General features: G+C 45.2%; 1 protein-coding gene across 2 annotated transcripts in view; it reads right to left on the bottom strand.

Moving 5' to 3' along the window:
* LOC121539128 (vam6/Vps39-like protein) overlaps window positions 1-14353 on the bottom strand; it is a 91719-nt gene that overhangs the window by 56851 nt on the left and 20515 nt on the right. The gene's annotated exons all lie outside the window — the stretch shown is intronic.

Genomic DNA, 14353 nt, shown 5'->3' with positions numbered 1-14353 from the left:
CCATTACTGGGCAGGGGAGGCTTGAGGTTACCATTACTGGGCAGGGAGGCTTGAGGTTACCATTACTGGGCAGGGGAGGCTTGAGGTTACCATTACTGGGCAGGGGAGGCTTGAGGTTACCATTAATGGGCAGGGGAGGCTTGAGGTTACCATTACTGTCTGCTTAGCACAAGTCCTTGAATATTCAGGTGAATACACTCCCAATGCTGAGACCAAGGTCTGTTTTCCAGCCCACACATCACCAACAGGGCCAGGTTAAGAAATCATACACTCCCACCCCACCCCATTTTCTGTAAACAAATCTGTGCACCATGATGCAACTCTTTGCGTGGTCAATTTACTGTTGAAGAAAGCACCACTTCATAATAAAGCCATAATTGCATTTGCGATGTGCCGTAGGATACAGTTGATCAGAGGTGTTTTTAGGATTTCCACACATGGGGAACATTTGTTAGCAGGGTCCGGATTTTTTTATTTTTCCTTTAAAAAAATACATTTCATGAAATTCTACATCATTCACATGATATAATATATTAGCTGAATCTATTTTAATACACTAATGACCGAAATGAGTGGCTACTCTGACAAACTGAGATCAATCTGGTCTTGAATTCAAACAAACAATAGCCAGGCCAATGAAGAGACACACAGGTTGTACAATATTAGGAGGTCATAGATCGATAGATAGATAGACATGGCTGCTCGGCTTCTAGCTCCTAAGCAACTTTGCAGTATTTTGTTTTTTTTGTGTGTTATTTCTTACATTATTAGCCCAGAATTTATTTTTGTGTTATTACATACAGCCAAAAAAAGAGGTATTCGGAGTGGACTTCTAGTCCGACTCAGGAGGCATGCACACCATCCACCGCTTCAGAGTACATTACTGGCTAATGTTCAGTCTCTGGACAATAAAGTAGACGAGCTCAGAGCGAAGATCTCCTTCCAGAGAGACATCAGGGACTGTAACATACTCTGTTTCACGGAATCATGGCTCTCTCGGGATATACTTTCCCCGTCCATACAGCCAGCTGCGTTCTCAGTTCATCGTGCAGACAGGAATAAAGAACTCTCCGGGAAGAAGAAGGGTGGTGGTGTATGTTTCATGATTAACTACTCATGGTGTGATTGTGATAACATACAGACCCCTTTAGTTCACCCGACCTAGACTACCTCACAATCAAATGTGGACCGTATTACCTCCCAAGAGAATTCTCTTCGGTTATAGTCCCAGCCGTGTATATTCCCCCTCAAGCCGATACCACGACGGCCCTCAAGGAACTACACTGGACTTTATGCAAAATGGAAACCACATATACTGAGGCCGCATTTATTGTAGCTGGGGATTTTAACAAAGCAAATTTGAGGAAAACGCTACAGAAGTTCTATCAACACATTGACTGTAGTACTCGCCCTGGTAAAACACTCGACCACTGCTACTCCCCCTTTCGAAATGCCTACAAGGCCCTCCCGCTCCCAAGGACTGTTGGCTCTCGTTCTCTCCCTAGCAGCATCCTCAAAGCATGTGCAGACCAGTTGGCTGGAGTGTTTACGGACATATTAAATCTCTCCCTATCCCAGTCTGCTGTCCCCCATTGCTTCAAGATGGCCACCATTGTTCCTGTACCCAACTAAGCAAAGGTAACTGAACTAAATGACTATCGCCCCGTAGCCCTCACTTCTGTCATCATGAAGTGCTTTGAGAGGCTAGTTAAGGTTCATATCACGTCTACCTTACCTGACACCCTAGACCCACTTCAATTTGCTTACTGCCCCAATAGATCCACAGACGATGCAATCGTCATCATACTGCACACTGCCCTATCCCATCTGGACAAGAGGAATACCTATGTAAGAATGCTGTTCATTGACTATAGCTCAGCATTCAACACCATAGTACCACCCTGTGCAACTGGGTTACAAAGTGAGATTAAAATGGATTTAATTGTCCTTTTTTGTCAATGATCTACACAAAATACTCTGTAATATCAAAGTGAAAAATAAAATCTTAAAGTTCTTTCAAGTTGGTTGTTGATCATTGATAGAAAGCCATTTTCAAGTCTTGCCATAGATTTTCAAGCTGATTTAAGTCAAAACTCTAACTAGGCCTCTCAGGAACATTCAATGTTGTCTTGGTAAGCAACTCCAGTGTAGATTTGGCCTTGTGTTTTAGGTTATTGTCCTGCTGAAAGGTGAATTCATCTCCCAGTGTCTGGTGGAAAGCAGACTGAACCAGGTTGTCCTCTAGGATTTTGCCTGTGCTTAGCTGTATGCCCTTTATTTTTATCAACAAAAAAAAAACTCCCTAGTCCTTGCCGATGACAAGCACACCCATAACATGATGCAGCCACCACCATCCTTGAAAATATGAAGAGTGGTACTCAGTGTTGTGTTGTGTTCGCTCCAAACATAACGCTGTGTATTCAGGACTAAAAGTAAATTGCTTTGCCACATTTTTGCCTTGTTGCAAACAGGATGCATGTTTAGGAATATGTTTATTCGGTACAGGCTTCCTTCTTTTCACTCTGTCATTTAGGTTAGTATTGTGGAGTAACTACAATGTTGTTGATCCATCCTCACTTCTCATTTCACAGCCATTAAACTCTGTAACTGTTTTAAAATCACCATTGGCCTCACAGTAAAATCCCTGAGCAGTTTCCTTCCTCTCCGGCAACTGAGTTAGGAAGAACGCCTGTAAATCCCTGAGCAGTTTCCTTCCTGACTAAAGACCTTTCAACTTTTCATTTAGAACGTTTTCTACTAACAAAACTCCACTTTAACATGATGGGGTATTGGGTGTAGTAGGCCATTGACACAACATCTCGATTTAATCCATTTTAAATTCAGGCAACAACAAAATTTGTAACAACTAAATGTGTAAAAAGTCAAGGGGTGTGAATACTTTCCGAAGGCCCTGTACCAAAAACTTCAAAAGAGGGCCAGCCTACTTTCTGATACAGAATCAAATCAAATTGTATTCGTCACATGCGCCGAATACAAAAGGTGTAGACCTTACCGTTAAATGCTTACTTACAAGCCCTTAACCAACAATGCAGTTAAGAAAATATTTATTAAATAAACTAAAGTAACACAATAAAATAACAATAATGAGGCTATATACAGGGGGTACCAGTACCGAGTCAATGTCAATGTGCAGGGGTACAGGTTAGTCGAGGTAGTTTGTACATGTAGGTAGGGGTAAAGTGACTATGCATAGATAATAAACAGCGAGTAGGGGGAGTTGTCAAAGCAAATAGTCCGGGTGGCCATTTGATTAATTGTTCAGCAGTCTTATGGCTTGGCGGTAGAAGCTGTTAAGGAGCCTTTTGGACCTTGACTTGGCGCTCTGGTACCGCTTGCCGTGCCGTAGCAGAGAGAACAGTCTATGACTTCGGTGACTGGAGTCTTTGACAATTTTTTGCCTAGTATAGGAGGTGTTGTGCACAAGATAATCCATCCACATGACAGGTGGCATATCAAAACGCTGATTAAACAGCATAATCATTACACAGGTGCACCTTGTGCTGGGGACAATAAAAAGGCCACTAAATAGTGTGGTTGTGTCACACAACACAATGCCACATATGTCTAAAGTTTTGAGGGAGCGTGCCATTGGCATGCTGACTGCAGGAATGTCCACCAGAGCTGTTGCCAGAGAATTGAATGTTCATTTCTCTACTATAAGCCGCCTTCAACGCCGTTTTAGAGAATTTGGCAGTACATACACCCGGCCTCACAACCACAGATCACATGTAACCACGCCAGCCCAGGACCTCCATATCCGGCTTCTTCACCTGCGGGATCATCTGAGACCAGCCACCCGGACAGCTGATGAAACTGTGGTTTTGCACAACCAAAGGATTTCTGCACAAACTGTCAGAAACCGTCTCAGGGAAGCTCATCTTGACCTGACTGCAGTTTGCCGTTGTAACCGACTTCAGTGGGCATATGCTCACATTCGATGGCCACCGGCATGCTGGAGAAGTGTGCTCTTCACGGATTAATCCCGGTTTCAACTGTACCGGGCTGATGGCACACAGCGTGTATGGCATTGTGTGGGCGAGCGGTTTGCTGATGTCAACGTTGTGAACAGAGTGCCCCATGGTGGCGGTGGGGTTATGGTATGGGCAGGCATAAACTAAACTACGGACAACGAACACAATTGCATTTTATCTATGGCAATTTGAATGCACAGAGATACCGTTACGAGATCCTGAGGCCCATTGTTGTGCCATTCATCCACCGCCATCGCCTCATGTTTCAGCATGATAATGCACGGTCCCATGTCGCAAGAATCTGTACACAATTCCTGGAAGCTGAAAATGTCCCAGTTCTTCCATGGCCTGCATACTCACCAGACATGTCACCCATTGAGCATGTTTGGGATGCTCTGGATCGACATGTACGACAGCATGTTCCAGTTCCCGCCAATATCCAGCAACTTCACACAGCCATTGAAGGGTAGCGGGACAACATTCCACAAGCCACAATCAACAGCCTAATCAAATCTATGCAAAGGACATGTGTCACACTGCATGAGGAAAATGGTGGTCACACCAGATACTGAATGGTTTTCTGATCCATGCTCCTACCTTTTTTTTTTAAAGGTATCTGTGACCAACAGATGTACATCTGTATTCCCAGTCATGTGGAAGCCATAGATTCCGGCCTAATTTATTTATTTCAATTGACTGATTTCCTTAAATGAACTGTAACTCGGTATAATCTTTGAAATTGTTGCATTTTATACTTTTGTTCAGTGTATATAGACGATATCGCCATAGCCTATAAATCGATATTGACCGAATTATTTGTTTTCTGCTATTTAATGAAAAAGTACCTATTCCTTTAAAAGAAGCCCATTTTAAATTGTTAACTTCTTAAACCCTTAACATGCTTTTTGAAGGAAAGCCCATCATCAATCCAGATGTCCAGATATGTACTGTATAGGTGGGGAAACAATCAATGAGGGCACTATCCAATGTACATAAATCATCAGATACATTTTTATGCGATTTCGACACCATCTACACAGAAACAAGACCTACTAAAAGTGTTCACAAAACAACTTTGGGATCAGAAACGTGTCTCCTCAAGTCTTCCAGTTATTGAAGTTCATACAACAAGACTAAGTCTGGACAACATGAGGTGTCTGGCTGTGTGGAGACCGCGAGACCTGGAGGCTAGCAGGGCAGGGAGGAAATCCTAGTGGCGCCAGCTATCTACAACCATAGAATGACATATTACAACTCACTCTACAGACCGGCCTGGGATGGGGCTGAGCTGAGGAGGAGGATGGGGTTAGAATGACTGAACCCAGGGGGAGATCCAAGGTCTTAGTAAGCATTAATAGCAAATATCAGACTGTACTCTCTCTGTGTGTGTGTGTGTGTGTGTGTGTGTGTGTGTGTGTGTGTGTGTGTGTGTGTGTGTGTGTGTGGATATAGAGGTGTGTGGATATAGAGGAGTGTGGATATAGAGGAGTGGATATAGAGGAGTGGATATAGAGGAGTGTGGATATAGAGGAGTGTGGATATAGAGGTGTGTGGATATAGAGGTGTGTGGATATAGAGGAGTGTGGATATAGAGGTGTGTGGATATAGAGGCGTGTGGATATAGAGGCGTGTGGATATAGAGGAGTGTGGATATAGAGGTGTGGATATAGAGGTGTGTGGATATAGAGGAGTGGATATAGAGGAGTGGATATAGAGGAGTGTGGATATAGAGGAGTGTGGATATAGAGGAGTGGATATAGAGGTGTGTGGATATAGAGGGGTGTGGATATAGAGGAGTGGATATAGAGGAGTGTGGATATAGAGGAGTGTGGATATAGAGGAGTGTGGATATAGAGGAGTGTGGATATAGAGGAGTGGATATAGAGGGGAGTGGATATAGAGGAGTGTGGATATAGAGGAGTGGATATAGAGGAGTGGATATAGAGGTGTGTGGATATAGAGGAGTGTGGATATAGAGGAGTGTGGATATAGAGGAGTGTGGATATAGAGGAGTGGATGTAGCGGTGTGTGGATATAGAGTAGTGTGGATATAGAGGTGTGTGGATATAGAGGTGTGTGGATATAGAGGAGTGTGGATATAGAGGTGTGTGGATATAGAGGTGTGTGGATATAGAGGTGTGTGGATATAGAGGTGTGTGGATATAGAGGAGTGGATATAGAGGTGTGTGGATATAGAGGAGTGTGGATATAGAGGGTGTGGATATGAGGAGTGGATATAGAGGGTGTGGATATGGGTGTGGATATAGCGGAGTGGATATATAGAGGAGTGGATATAGAGGGTGTGGATATAGAGGTGTGTGGATATAGAGGTGTGTGGATATAGAGGGGTGGATATAGAGGTGTGGATATAGAGGAGTGGATATAGAGGAGTGGGGATATAGAGGTGTGGATATATAGAGGAGTGGAGTATGAGGTGTGTGGATATAGAGGAGTGTGGATATAGAGGAGTGTGGATATAGAGGGGTGTGGATATAGAGGAGTGTGGATATAGAGAGGTGTGTGGATATAGAGGGTGTGTGGATATAGAGGAGTGTGGATATAGAGTGGATATAGAGGAGTGGATATGAGGTGTGGATATAGAGGAGTGTGGATATAGAGGTGTGTGGATATAGAGGTGTGGATAGAGAGTAGTGGATATAGAGGAGTGTGGATATAGAGGAGTGTGGATATAGAGGAGTGTGGATATAGAGGAGTGTGGATATAGAGGAGTGGATATAGAGGTGTGTGGATATAGAGGAGTGTGGATATAGAGGAGTGGATATAGAGGAGTGTGGATATAGAGGAGTGGATATAGAGGAGTGGATATAGAGGTGTGGATATAGAGGTGTGTGGATATAGAGGAGTGTGGATATAGAGGTGTGTGGATATAGAGGTGTGGATATAGAGGAGTGTGGATATAGAGGTGTGGATATAGCGGAGTGGATATATAGAGGAGTGGATATAGAGGTGTGTGGATATAGAGGTGTGTGGATATAGAGGTGTGTGGATATAGAGGTGTGTGGATATAGAGGTGTGGATATAGAGGAGTGGATATAGAGGAGTGGGGATATAGAGGTGTGGATATATAGAGGAGTGGATATAGAGGTGTGTGGATATAGAGGAGTGTGGATATAGAGGAGTGTGGATATAGAGGAGTGTGGATATAGAGGAGTGTGGATATAGAGGTGTGTGGATATAGAGGTGTGGATATAGAGGAGTGTGGATATAGAGGAGTGGATATAGAGGAGTGGATATAGAGGAGTGTGGATATAGAGGAGTGTGGATATAGAGGTGTGTGGATATAGAGGAGTGTGGATAGAGAGTAGTGGATATAGAGGAGTGTGGATATAGAGGAGTGTGGATATAGAGGAGTGTGGATATAGAGGAGTGTGGATATAGAGGAGTGTGGATATAGAGGAGTGTGGATATAGAGGAGTGTGGATATAGAGGTGTGTGGATATAGAGGAGTGTGGATATAGAGGTGTGTGGATATAGAGGTGTGTGGATATAGAGGTGTGTGGATATAGAAGAGTGTGGATATAGAGGTGTGTGGATATAGAGGTGTGTGGATATAGAGGAGTGTGGATATAGAGGTGTGGATATAGAGGAGTGTGGATAGAGAGGTGTGTGGATATAGAGGAGTGTGGATATAGAGGTGTGTGGATATAGAGGAGTGTGGATATAGAGGAGTGTGGATATAGAGGAGTGTGGATATAGAGGAGTGTGGATATAGAGGTGTGGATATAGAGGTGTGTGGATATAGAGGTGTGTGGATATAGAGGAGTGTGGATATAGAGGTGTGTGGATATAGAGGAGTGTGGATATAGAGGTGTGTGGATATAGAGGTATGTGGATATAACGCTTGGCCGATTCTCTTCCTGTCCTGCCAAAACCACACGGTCAGTCGGCTCAATGTAAATGAGGAAATTGCTGTTTGAATTGAAACCTTAGTAGCTTCGAACTTCATTTCCCCTTTCAGACCGTTACTTCTGCATTACAATGAGATACAGACAGAAGACAAAAGAGCCTTTAAAATACAAAGTCACTTCATTTCCATCTTCTTTGTCTCTCAGGTCTTTAGAAAAGCGGACAGGCTCAGGCCAAAATAGACAGCTCCACATTGTGTTCCCCAGCTTGCCTGTATTCAAACTGACAACACAGCACGTGCTGGGTTGTGTTGTCCTCCATAGCTCAGTTGATCGAGTATGGCGCTTGCAATGGCAGGATAGTGGGTTCGATTCCCGGGAAGACCCATATGTAAAATGTACGCACGGATGACTGTAAGTCGGATAAAAGCATCTGCTAAACATATTAACTGCAAGATAATAAAACTACACAGAGGACAAGAGAAAAAAAAAAAGAATAAAAATGGTTTAAGTGAAGAAGAGAGTGATTGGGGACAAGCGAGTTAACAATGGAACTCTGAATAAGGAGAACAGGGAGTCTAAAATCCCATCTCCACTTCCGGATAGGAACATCAAACCGCTCTTACTGCCCCCGCTGGATGACAGGAGTATTACAACCAAACAGAGCTCAACATCCCTGCTGGATGACAGGTGAATTACAACCAAACAGAGCTCAACATCCCTGCTGGAAACCAAACAGTGATCAACATCCCTGCTGGATGACAGGAGAATTACAACCAAACTGTTATCAACTATGTAGCTTGAGATACATAGCTACTGAGGAGCGATGGGGTGAGGTTGTGTTTCTCTAAGCAGGAGGTAAGCTTGGCTTCTACTTTATATGGCGTTGAGTAAAGCTTAAACCATGTATTTAGATTGTAGTTAGGTATTGTAGGTAGTTATTGTATTCGTCTGAGCCCGGTGAAGCATGAGGCTAGCTAACTAACCCACTACCTGGACCATTAAAGCTAGCTAGCTAGCGGGTAGCAACACCGCAGCCACTGCTAGCTGGCCAACTATACCAGCTAGCAGTACTGTAGCAATTAAACATATTTCAACGGAACGATTTGATTAGTGTAAAGTCAGCTAGCTACATAGTTGTCTTGGTAGCAAAATACAAAGGTGTAGTATAGAGAAACTATCGAGGTTAGCTAGCCAGCTACATTTTCAAACATTCAACACCGCAGCCACTGCTAGCTAGCCAACATTACCAGCTAGCAGTACTGTATCATTTTAGTCAATGAGAATTTTGCAACGTAAGCTTCACTTTCTGAACATTTGAGATGTGTAGTACACTTGTGTAGCTAGCATGACTGACTTTGTGCTAGCTAGCCAACGTTTAATTACTTCTGCGTTATGAAAGGAACTAGAAACGGACATGAATGATCCATTGGTAGTTTGTTGTAACCAAGTATTGCTGCTAAACCGTGTCTTATTGGATGCTAGCATGCTAGTTAGCTATGGTGTCATAGGATACGGTGCCCTGGGCGGTTTTCACAGAAGAATACTGTACCAAGTTAGCTAGCTGAATAAACTAAGTTAGTCTATTCCTGGAAACATTGAACTACTGTAGATTACAGCAATTATCATTTCTAAAGTGGAAGTTGAAAGAGTTATATTTGAGTGTTTCAGTGAAAGGTTAGTGAGGGAGGCCTCGTTTCCCCAGATGTTTAGTTAATTTCATTCCGATCTCCTTTGCATTATTGTAGCCTTTTCTGTAGCCTGTCAACTATGTGTCTGTCTATCCCTGTTCTCTCCTCTCCGCACAGGCCATACAAACGCCTCACACCGCGTGGCTGCTGCCTCTCTAACCTGGTGGTCCCTGCACGCACGACCCACGTGGAGTTCCAGGTCTCCGGCAGCCTCTGGACCTGCCGTTCTGCGGCCAACAAGGCAGAGTTCATCTCAGCCTATGCTACCCTCCAGTCCCTCGACTTCTTGGCGCTGACGGAAACATGGATTACCACAGAAAACACTGCTACTCCTACTGCTCTCTCCTCGTCTGACCATGTGTTCTCGCATACCCCGAGAGCATCTGGTCAGCGGGGCGGTGGCACAGGAATCCTCATCTCTCCCAAGTGGACATTCTCTCTTTCTCCCCTGACCCATCTGTCTATCTCCTCATTTGAATTCCATGCTGTCACAGTCACTAGCCCATTCAAGCTTAACATCCTTATCATTTATCGCCCTCCAGGTTCCCTTGGAGAGTTCATCAATGAGCTTGACAAGTTCCTTTCCTGAGGATGGCTCACCCCTCACAGTTCTGGGTGACTTTCACCTCCCTACGTCTACCTTTGACTCATTTCTCTCTGCCTCCTTCTTTCCACTCCTCTCCTCTTTTGACCTCACCCTCTCACCGTCTCCCCCTACTCACAAGGCAGGCAATACGCTTGACCTCATCTTTACTAGATGCTGTTCTTCTACTAATCTCACTGCAACTCCCCTCCAAGTCTCCGACCACTACTTTGTATCCTTTTCTCTCTCGCTCTCCTCCAACACTACTCACTCTGCCTCTACTCAGATGGTAATGTGTCGTCGCAACCTTCACTCTCTCTCTCTCCCGCTACTCTCTCCTCTTCCATCCTATCATCTCTTCCCTCTGCTCAATCCTTCTCCCTCCAATCTCCTGATTCTGCCTCCTCAACCCTCCTCTCCTCCCTTTCTGCATCTTTTGACTCTCTATGTCCCCTATCCTCCCGGCCGGCTCGGTCCTCCACTCCTGCTCCGTGGCTTGACGACTCATTGCGAGCTCACAGAACAGGACTCCGGGCAGTCATCTTTTCACTCCCTCCTCTCTACATTTTCTTCCTCTGTTTCTGCTGCTAAAGCCACTTTCTACCACTCTAAATTTCAAGCCTCTGCCTCTAACCCTAGGAAGCTCTTTACCACCTTCTCCTCCCTGCTGAATCCTCCTCCTCCTCCCCCTCCCTCTCTGTGGATGACTTCGTCAACCATTTTGAAAAGAAGGTTGATGACATCCGATCCTCATCCTTTCTTTTCTCTCCAAAACTCTTGAGCGTGCCGTCTCTAGCCAACTCTCCTGCTATCTCTCTCAGAATGACCTTCTTGATCCAAATCAGTCAGGTTTCAAGACTGGTCATTCAACTGAGACTGCTCTTCTCTGTGTCACGGAGGCTCTCCGCACTGCTAAAGCTAACTCTCTCTCCTCTGCTCTTATCCTTCTAGACCTATCTGCTGCCTTTGATACTGTGAACCATCAGATCCTCCTCTCCACCCTTTCCGAGTTGGGCATCTCCGGCGCGGCTCACTCTTGGATTGCGTCCTACCTCACAGGTCGCTCCTACCAGGTGGCGTGGCGAGAATCTGTCTCCGCACCACGTGCTCTCACCACTGGTGTCCCCCAGGGCTCAGTTCTAGGCCCTCTCCTATTCTCTCTATACACCAAGTCACTTGGCTCTGTCATATCCTCACATGGTCTCTCCTATCATTGCTACGCAGACGACACACAATTAATCTTCTCCTTTCCCCCTTCTGATAACCAGGTGGCGAATCGCATCTCTGCATGTCTGGCAGACATATCAGTGTGGATGACGGATCACCACCTCAAGCTGAACCTCGGCAAGACGGAGCTGCTCTTCCTCCCGGGGAAGGACTGCCCGTTCCATGATCTCGCCATCACGGTTGACAACTCCGTTGTGTCCTCCTCCCAGAGTGCGAAGAGCCTTGGCGTGACCCTGGACAACACCCTGTCATTCTCCGCTAACATCAAAGCGGTGACCCGATCCTGTAGGTTCATGCTCTACAACATTCGCAGAGTACGACCCTACCTTACACAGGAAGCGGCACAGGTCCTAATCCAGGCACTTGTCATCTCCCGTCTGGATTACTGCAACTCGCTGTTGGCTGGGCTCCCTGCCTGTGCCATTAAACCCCTACAACTCATCCAGAATGCTGCAGCCCTTCTGGTGTTCAACCTTCCCATGTTCTCTCACGTCACCCCGCTCCTCCGCACACTCCACTGGCTTCCAGTTGAAGCCTGCATCTGCTACAAGACCATGGTGCTTGCCTACGGAGCTGTGAGCTGTACGGCACCTCCGTACCTTCAGGCTCTGATCAGTCCCTACACCCAAACGAGGACATTGCGTTCATCCACCTCTGGCCTGCTGGCCCCCCTACCTCTGCGGAAGCACAGTTCCCGCTCAGCCCAGTGAAAACTGTTCGCTGCTCTGGCACCCCAATGGTCCAACAAGCTCCCCCACGACGCCAGGACAGCGGAGTCACTCACCACCTACCGGAGACACTTGAAACCCCACCTCTTTAAGGAATACCTGGGATAGGATGAAAGTAATCCTTCTACCCTCCCCCTACCCCACCGCCCCAAAAAATATATATATTGTAAAGTGGTTGTCCCACTGGCTATCATAAGGTGAATGCACCAATTTGTAAGTCGCTCTGGATAAGAGCGTCTGCTAAATGATGAAAATGTAAATGTATCAAGTTACATTAACCAGGGCTATACTTTCGAACATAAGCAATCGTTTACATTTAAACAGTTTCTTTGGCTTGATGATGCGTATCAGCCAATTAAAATCGTTGATTTACTTGCACGTGACTTAACGCTAAATTGTAGCTGGTGCAATCAGATAAAATGGCACACATTAGCCCTATGCTAGCCTCACCAGGTGACAGTGATTATATCCTGGAACAAGTTCTGCATCAGCCAATTAAAATCGTTGACGTAGTTGGGCATGTTCCAACACTTATTAATGGAAGCGTCCTTAACATACAAACAGTCTAACAGCACATTCGGATCATCAAAGCAACTATCAGGTGTATTTGACTCTCTGAGTAAAGTGCCTAGTCCACGTAACCGTCCCAGATTGTGGCAAGGATTCGAATGTCACACGAGTCGCCCCCCCCCCCATTGAAATGTAGATGTACATCTACAGTGAGGGAAAAAAGTATTTGATCCCCTGCTGATTTTGTACGTTTGCCCACTGACAAAGACGTGATCAGTCTATGATTTTAATGGCAGGTTTATTTGAACAGTGAGAGACAGAATAACAACAAAAAAATCCAGAAAAACACATCAAAAATGTTATGAATTGATTTGTATTTTAATGAGGGAAATAAGTATTTGACCCCTCTGCAAAACATGACTTAGTACTTGGTGGTAAAACCCTTGTTGGCAATCACAGAGGTCAGACATTTCTTGTAGTTGGCCACCAGGTTTGCACACATCTCAGGAGGGATTTTGTCCCACTCCTCTTTGCAGATCTTCTCCAAGTCATTAAGGTTTCGAGGCTGACGTTTGGTAAATCGAACCTTCAGCTCCCTCCACAGATTTTCTATGGGATTAAGGTCTGGAGACTGGCTAGGCCACTCCAGGACCTTAATGTGCTTCTTCTTGAGCCACTCCTTTGTTGCCTTGGCCGTGTGTTTTGGGTCATTGTCATGCTGGAATACCCATCCACGACCCATTTTTAATGCCCTGGCTGAGGGAAGGAGGTTCTCACCCAAGATTTGACGGTACATGGCCCTGTCCATCGTCCCTTTGATGCAGTGAAGTTGTCCTGTCCCCTTAGCAGAAAAACACCCCCAAAGCATAATGTTTCCACCTCCATGTTTGACGGTGGGGATGTTGTTCTTGGGGTCATAGGCAGCATTCCTCCTCCTCCAAACACGGCGAGTTGAGTTGATGCCAAAGAGCTCGGTTTTGGTCTCATCTGACCACAACACTTTCACCCAGTTCTCCTCTGAATCATTCAGATGTTCATTGGCAAACTTCAGACGGCCCTGTATATGTGCTTTCTTGAGCAGGGGGACCTTGCGGGCGCTGCAGGATTTCAGTCCTTTACGGCGTAGTGTGTTACCAATGGTTTTCTTGATGACTATGGTCCCAGCTGCCTTGAGATCATTGACAAGATCCTCCCGTGTAGTTCTGGGCTGTTTCCTCACCATTCTCATGATCATTGTAACTCCACAAGGTGAGATCTTGCATGGAGCCCCAGGCAGAGGGAGTTCTTTTGTGTTTCTTCCATTTGCGAATAATCGCACCAACTGTTGTCACCTTCTCACCAAGCTGCTTGGCGATGGTCTTGTAGCCCATTCCAGCCTTGTGTAGGTCTACAATCTTGTCCCTGACATCCTTGGAGAGCTCTTTGGTCTTGGCCATGGAGGAGAGTTTGGAATCTGATTGATTGATTGCTTCTGTGGACAGGTGTCTTTTATACAGGTAACAAACTGAGATTAGGAGCACTCCCTTTAAGAGTGTGCTCCTAATCTCAGCTCGTTACCTGTATAAAAGACACCTGGGATCCAGAAATCTTTCTGATTGAGAGGGGGTCAAATACTTATTTCCCTCATTAAAATGCAAATAAATGTATAACATTTTTGACATGCGTTTTCCTGGATTTTGTTGTTGTTATTCTGTCTCTCACTGTTCAAATAAACCTACCATTAAAATTAGACTGATCATTTCTTTGTCAGTGGGCA

Source organism: Coregonus clupeaformis, chromosome 25 (assembly GCF_020615455.1).
Source record: "Coregonus clupeaformis isolate EN_2021a chromosome 25, ASM2061545v1, whole genome shotgun sequence".
Classification (NCBI taxonomy): Eukaryota; Metazoa; Chordata; class Actinopteri; order Salmoniformes; family Salmonidae; genus Coregonus; species Coregonus clupeaformis.
The sequence above is the reverse complement of the archived record's forward strand: the minus strand, read 5'-3'. Positions and strand labels throughout refer to the sequence as shown.